General features: G+C 38.8%; 1 long non-coding RNA gene across 2 annotated transcripts in view; it reads right to left on the bottom strand.

The window, feature by feature from the left end:
• Positions 1-1,581: 1,581 nt before the first annotated feature.
• LOC132007457 (uncharacterized) overlaps positions 1,582-7,817 on the bottom strand; it is a 114,073-nt gene continuing 107,837 nt past the window's right edge. For both annotated transcript variants that reach the window (XR_009401361.1, XR_009401362.1), the window contains exon 8: positions 1,582-2,098. This is a non-coding gene — a long non-coding RNA (uncharacterized LOC132007457). The remainder of the gene's footprint in view (positions 2,099-7,817) is intronic.

Here is a 7,817-nt window from a genome sequence, read left to right as displayed (position 1 = left end):
CCCTTGGGCTCCACATTTATAATAACCCTCTGTGCCTCCCTTATTATTTCGACATTGGGGTCCTTGAATGCTTTGAAAACCTTGGTTAATGGCCGACGCTAGCACCTGCCCTTGTATAACACTGTCATTAATGTCTCTGCATACTTTGATATATGTACTTAAATCCTTAGCTTTCCATGGTCTGATAGCCTCTTTGCACCATTTATTGGCCTGTTCATAAGCCAGTTGTTTAATTAGAGGCATAGCAGTGTCTGCATCACCAAAGATCCTTCCAGCCGTTTGCATCAACCTTGCAACAAAATCAGCATATGCTTCATTTGATCCTTGTATTACCTTAGATAACTGACCTTGTAAGTCCCCACAACCCTGAAGTGTTTTCCACGCTTTGGTTGCAGAGGCTGCAATTTGTAAGTATACTGCAGGGTTATACTGTAATTGCTCATTCCTGCCCACATAGGGTCCCATGCCCATAAGCATGTCTAAATTCCACTGCAGGTTACCGGATACGGCGTTGTGCTGAGCAACATCTTGAGAGTGTTCTTGCCATGCTGTCTTCCATACCAAGTATTGTCCACCGGAAAGTGCGGCCCTTGCTAGATTCCCCCAGTCTTCTGGAATTAAGTTCATTCCTGCTATAGACTCCACTAAGGAGATAGTAAAAGCCGCTTGAGGGCCATACTGCATAACTGCTTCCTTCAATTGCTTGACTAACTTAAAGTCAAGCGGTTGGTGGTATCGTTGGTAATTTTGGTCCTCTAAAACTGGGAAAGCTGAGGTGAGGCCAGCTTCTTTCCATTTAGTTGTCCAACTCTCAGTAGTAGGTGCATGACAACCACATATATCCCTATTCATACAAGTGTTATACGGTGGTGGGGCCCTAGGGGTTGCTGTGGGCAAAGATTGTAAGGGCTCAGGTTTCTGCCCCACCTTTTGCTCTAACTCCTCCCCTGACATTTCCTCTTCCTTTTCGCTAGAACTGTTTCTTTCTGAAGCATGAAATGACCGTTCCTCTTTAACTTCCTCAAGGGCCTCAGCTCCCTCCTGAATAGCTGACTCACATCTCGGCTTATGTCCCCCAAGGCATCCTCTGACCAGAGTCCATATAGCTAATGTTCCGGGCGGCAATGGTTTGCTTTTATCTCTTTTCTTAAGATCCTCTCCTAAATGGTCCCATTGCGGAATATTTAACAAACCCTCATCCAAAAACCAAGGTGCAACGGTTTCCACTGTAGAAATGCTCTGGCAGTTTTTTATTTCAGAGGTGCACCGTTGGCTTTGAGAAGGTCCTTTAAAGAACCCTCCAATCTAGATTTTGATAATTCAGAACCCATCTGGCCGCTTAGGTTAATTTCACAAGCAAAAAGAAAATCCCGGCTCTATGGCCGCCCCTCTTCTTGTTGTGGTCTTGTAAAATCCTGGCTCTATGGCCGCCCCGCTTCTTGTTGCGGTCTTGTACAAGATTCCCACCACTTTGATCGTGGTTCCTTTCCCGCTTACCTGCGGTTTTTCTCCTTGCAAGGTTTACTACTTGTTAACAATTCCTGGGTCTCAGCACCATTTGTCGCCCTCAGCCTGCAAGAACGACAATCAGCCTGGTATGGTGTTAATGCTTCATCCATTTATTTCGTCAACTTCCTTAGCTTATATGTGGCAGGGTGACCAATAAGGGCCAAGCAATGGGGAGAGCCAATGAGAGTCCTGTTACTATGCTTATTAAATTTGAAACAGTCAATGACTATGTCCTCCTTTAGGCGAGCTTCACCAGAATGTTCGTTGTTTACTTGCAGCGTATTTTGCTGGCAGTGAGCCAAGTGCCATCTTGTAATGGCGGGGATTTTCCCGGCTGGAGGCGGTCCCTGACATGCCATGTTATTTCTTATGCTCCACAATTAAGTGAAACCATATAATTGACTTTCTCTGTTTGACTTAATTTCATTCAGCATAATCTCCTCCAGTTCTGTCCATGTTGATACAAATAGAGCTATCCTATGTTCCAGCAATTGCAGTACTTGGTATTTATCCCAAAGACACTGATGTAGTGAAAAGAAGGGCCATCTGTATCCCAATGTTCACAGCAGCAATGACCACAACCGCCAAACTGTGGAAAGAGCCAAGATGCCCTTTAACAGACAAATGGTGACCCTGTTTTAATTCATGCAAAGATAGCACCAGTTTTACTCACTATTGCTTTTAAAACATCAGCGTAAATGTCAACATAAAAATGTAAATAATATAGTGATGTATTTATAAAAATAGTTCTAACCCTAAAAACATCTTAAAAGGAACTTGGAGAGCCCCAAGGGTCCAGAGATCACAATTTTAGAACCACTGCTTTAAGGAATCTCTTGCATGTGTACACCAGGATACATTTATTAAAATGTTCAAAGTAAATTTATTTTTAATTCCTAAAAATTGAAAATTAAATTTTCAACAATAAAAGAAAAAATAATAAATCAAAATACATATCCAGATATTGGTATAATATACAGTGTTAAAAATTAATTAGCTATGTATAATAATACAATATCATAAAAACATAATATTGAAATTTTCCATCTCCAGTCATGATGAATTAACATGGACCAGATTTATCCTCCCATCATACATAAACAGAAAACCTGAGAAACTATATTTTCATATATATTTTATATATATATTTCATATATATTCATATTCATATATATTCAAATATATATTTCATATATTGAAATATATTTCAATATATTGAAAATTTCCATCTCCAGTCATGATGAATTAATATAAACCAGATTTATCCTCCCATCATATATAAATAGAAAACCTGAGAAAATATATAGTACACCAGGTTTCAGACATCAGATAATAGGCAGCACAGGGCTGTAATCCAAGAATAAAAGGAAATAAAATGAAATAAATGCTAAAATTGGCCAGGCATTCTGTACCTTGGAGCAAGAAGAGTGATCCCAAACAGGACACTGGCCGAGTTAAATATCAGAGTTTGGAGATCTGGCTGCTGGAAATGGTGGGTCAAAATTACAGAAAGAACCATGCATAAAGAGTTCAAGAAATTTCCATAAAGATACCCTTGAGTTTATGCAAAATATTAAGAAATGCATACATAGAGTGATTCTAAGAGGCTGGGTAAATGGAAAACAGAAAATCCTGATTTAAACATCTCCCAAAGTTCACACAGGGAAGGAAGATATTTGAGATAAGACAATTAAGAATACAGAACCCTTGTTAATCACTCAGAGAATTTGGGAAGGACCACAAAAGGACTCTGCCTTAGTATTGTAGCTAAAATATCACCAGAATAAAGGCCAATCTAAACTTATACAGAACATAAAAGCAAAAGTGAAGCAATTAACTGGACTACCAGAAAGAAGCTCAACATTTTTAAAAGGAAAACAATAAAATCCAGACACTCTAAAACACAAAAGTGTAAGTGTACAGGACCAAATTAAAATTTATTACACAAGCTCAAAGTCATGAAAATGTAGCTCACAACCAGAAGAAACATCAGTCAATAGAAGCAAAACCAGAAATGAAAGAGATGATGCATTTAGCAGGTGATACAAATTTATAAACAAATTTCAAATATTAAAAGAAAACCCTAAACATAGTGAAGAGAAAAAAATTGAAGATCAAATAAAACAAATTATCCCCATATACTAATAAAGGGCTCAAGATGGCAATGTAAAAAGAACCCAAACTCACCCCTCCCAACAACAAATTCACAGCTACATATGGAATAATTTTCTTCTGAAAAGGACCTGGACACTAAATAAACAATCTCTCACAATAAAGGACAAAAATGACACATTTATAAAAGTAGGAAAGCTACCGTCATGGTCTCAGTCAGGATCCCACCCAGGATTCAGTGATCCCATAAGCATAAAGGATCCCCAAAATATGGAACACTCCCTCGAGGAGTGAAGGGATTATTCCCCACACTAGATACCCTGACCAAGGGGTCCAGCACTGAAAAAGCAATGTCCCAAAATGTCTTGTTTTGAAAATCAATGGGGATACCAGGAGACTCAAAAAACAATGGAAACAAAGATCCCACTCTTAATAGGCTCACACACAAACCGACTTACCCTGAGATCTAGCACAAAAGCAAGAGATTAAAAATTGACTACATCATAAATGACAGACACCTATTTATTAATTATATTATAATGAAATGGCACAAGATATCCCCTTAATAAACTAAGAAAACAAGAGCAAATTAAACCCAAAGTAGTAGAAGGAAGGAAATAAATATAGGAGCAGAAATCAATGAAAGTGGAACAAACATTAGAAAAATAAGTAAAAACAAAAGTTGGGTTACTTTAAGTGCTAAGTTAGAAGATAAATAAAATTTATGTACTTCTAATTAGATTGATCAAGTAAGAAAAGGATGAGGACACAAATTTCCAATATCAGGAAAGAAAAAAGTAATAATATATACATTATCAACATTAAAATTACAATAAAGAAATATGAGCAAAGTAATAAATTACACAACTTACATGAAATAAACAGGTTTTTTTTTTAAAAAAACAAGACTTACCAAACTAACTAAAAGAGAAATAGAAAATGGATATTATTATATCTACTAAGTAAATTGAATTTGTAATTTAAATCCTCACTACAAGGAGTTTCCTGGTTAATAAAAAAATTCAAGGTGCTTTGAGAATTACATGCTGGAAGAATGCAAGAAGCTCCATGCCAATCCCTGCCATCACACATTGCCCTAAATATTTTCCATTTGGCAGCCCTGAGTTGTATACAATTTTTCTTGTTTTGTACTTGAATATTTCTAAATAAAATTAACATTTACTCTTGACAAATAAAATATATTTACACAAAATTAAAAAATAAAAACTGTATTACAAGAAAATGCCAAGATGAGGAGACTTCACTGGTGAATTCAATCAAGCATTTTGAGACAGATTAATACCAATTCTACACAAAATCTTTTGTTTTATTTTATTATTTTATTTTATTTTAATCTGTATTGTGCTCATACAAAAACTAGATAAAATCAAGCAAAAAATTAAACTATGGGGAGGAAACAAGATGCTGGGGAAGGAGGAGGAGGCACCGTTTCAACCTGTACCCTAAAGTGAACTGATTACCTACCAAAGGGCTCTGATCACCCATGAAATAAGCCTGAGGTTAGAATTATACACTTCTAGATCTCTATGGGGGCAGAAGACATCAGTGGGCAGGTAAAGCGGAGTGGGAACATCGGACTGATATCGGAAGATAAACAAAAGGTGGAAGGAGCCACCAGAAGCGACCCATTGGAAAGTAATACCCCAATATGAGAGTGCCCTGTGATTGAGGACCAGCATTAACTTGGAGTCTGGTTGAAAGCACACAAAAAGAGCAAAGTATTGTGGGGGGAACTTGTGGCAATCAAGGCAGATAGGGACAGGGGCTTAAGTGCCTGGACCCAGGACATCCACCCTGGCTCTGAGCCAGAGTGTGGCAAAGAAGCCAGGTCTTGGTCCCTGAGCCACTGCTGCACCTGAGGGTGTCTGAGTGGTGGCTCCCGTGAGGGTGAGGGAGTCTTACCAGCTGGCAGAACCACAACCTTTTGTACTCTCCACACGTGCCGTGCTACCAGAGTCTGAGTTGTGGTCCACACCCACCCCTGAGAGAGGTCCTGTAGGCTCCAGCTGGTGCTCTCTTGGACCGCGGAGAATCGAGCACTCCCAGCTCAGGCCAGTGGGAAAAATTCAGTGTGCAATCACTGCTTGGGACCTCTCTGGTGGTCTGGAGCTGCTCAGACAGCTGCAGCTATCATGGTTTGGGGTAAAAGTGGGAGTTCCTGTGCCCCAGAGACCGTGACTGGGAACGTGCTCTGCCAGCAGCAGAGAGAGACATTTATGTGATCTGGAGCACCCAGAGGGGAACAGACTGAGGCTTCTCTCTGAGAGGGAGGTCTGGGTGTAGTTTGCTTTTCTCTAAACCTCCAAAGACCATCAAGAGTTGCCAAAGGGAGAGAAAACAAATGAACAAAAAAACTAAAAAACCTCCAGAGAACAAAAACCTGTAAAACCCGGTTTCCTCAGAGCCCACCCCCTTGATGGTGGCAGGGGGACTTAATTCCAGCAAGACTCCCTGAAAACCCAAGCATCAGGCCTCTCCCCCAAAAAACCAAAAAGCAAAAACAACAACAACAACAACAACAACAACAAAAAACAAAAACCAAGAAAACCGCCACTACTTCATAGATACAGCTTTTATTTTTAATTCATTCCCACTATTCTGGTTCATTTTTTAATATACATATAATTTTTAACATATTTACCATCACAGTGAGATGTCTAGTACATAAAATTCCAAAATAACCTTTTAGCCTGAACTTTATTTTTGCTTTTCTATTTTTTAATATTTTTAATTTAATTTAATTTTAGTTTAGTTTATTTTTTTAATATTCCTATAGAGTTAAGCTTCAAGATAATCCCCTTTCCCCAATCAATGCTACCCCTATAGGTGAACCAGTTTTTAATCCCCCTTTATCTTGGGAAAGTTGAGTCCTTTAACAAAGATATCAAGATACATCCAGGAAGAATCAAAATAACCTTCCTCACCCACACTGAAAATTTATAACCACTCTCCCAACTTTTCCTTCCACAAGTGTTTCTCTGTATTTGGTTTTGTCCTGGTAGTATATAAATCTTATACTTGGGGTTCTTTTTGACAAGGTTCTTTTTTTTTTTTTTTTTTTTTTGCTGCTTTTATATATTTATTTTTTCTTCTCATCTACTTTTGTTGGTCTTTTATTTGTCTGTTTTTGTTTGTATACTTCATAAATCTTACCTTGGGGCCCATTTGGGCTGGGCCTTCTCTTTTACTTTATCTTTCTTTTTTTCCCTGTCTCTCTCTATGTCTCTCTTTTTTTTCTCTCTCTTTTTTTTGGGTGGAAACTCTTGATTGCTCAGAAGCATTCCAGGGTGCACCTTGCCTGCACCACAGTCTATATATTCAGCTACACATCTGTTCAGCCATCTCTCAAAAAATGACCAGGAGGAGGAATGCCCAACAGAAGAAAAATACAGAGGTTGGACCTTCTACAACAAAGCTAATGGATATGGACATAGACAATATGTCAGAAAGGGAATTCAGGCTAATAGTTATTCAGACAAGAGCTGGGTTGTAGAAAGCCATGGATGACCAAATGTAATTGATTAGGGGAGAAGTGAAAGACACCAGGGATGATGTTCACAATGCTTTCAATGAGTTTCAATCTAATCTAAGTTCTCTAAAAGCTAGGGTAGCTGAGACAGAAGATAGAATTAGTGATCTGGAGGACAAACTGATAGAGGAAAAAGGATCAGGAGGAAGCCTGGAACAAACAGCTTAGAAGCCATGAAAACAGAATTAGGGGGAAAAAATGATGCCATGAAAAGTTCCAACATCAGAATTATTGGAATCCCTTAGGGGGAGGAGAAAGAAAGAAGACTAGAAGATATAGTTGAAAAAATTCTCCCTGAAAATTTTTCCCAATCTCATGAATGGAACCAGCTTTCATGTAGTAGAGGCAGAACGATCTCCCCCCAAGATCATAGAATCTAGAAAGACTTCAAGACACATGATAGGGAAAATGATGAATCAAAATGGTAGACAGGAGCTCTTGAAAGCAGCTAGGACAGGGGCACCTGGGTGGCTCAGTGGGTTAAAGCCTCTGCCTTTGGCTCAGGTTATGATCCCAGGGTCCTGGGATTGAGCCCCACATTGGGCTCTCTGCTTGACACGGAGCCTGCTTCTATCTCTCTCTCTCCCTGCCTCTCTGCCTACTTGTTGTGATCTCTGAATGTCAAATAAATAAATAAATTCTTTTT

Source organism: Mustela nigripes, chromosome X, assembly GCF_022355385.1.
Source record: "Mustela nigripes isolate SB6536 chromosome X, MUSNIG.SB6536, whole genome shotgun sequence".
NCBI classification, from domain to species: domain Eukaryota; kingdom Metazoa; phylum Chordata; class Mammalia; order Carnivora; family Mustelidae; genus Mustela; species Mustela nigripes.
The sequence above is the reverse complement of the archived record's forward strand: the minus strand, read 5'-3'. Positions and strand labels throughout refer to the sequence as shown.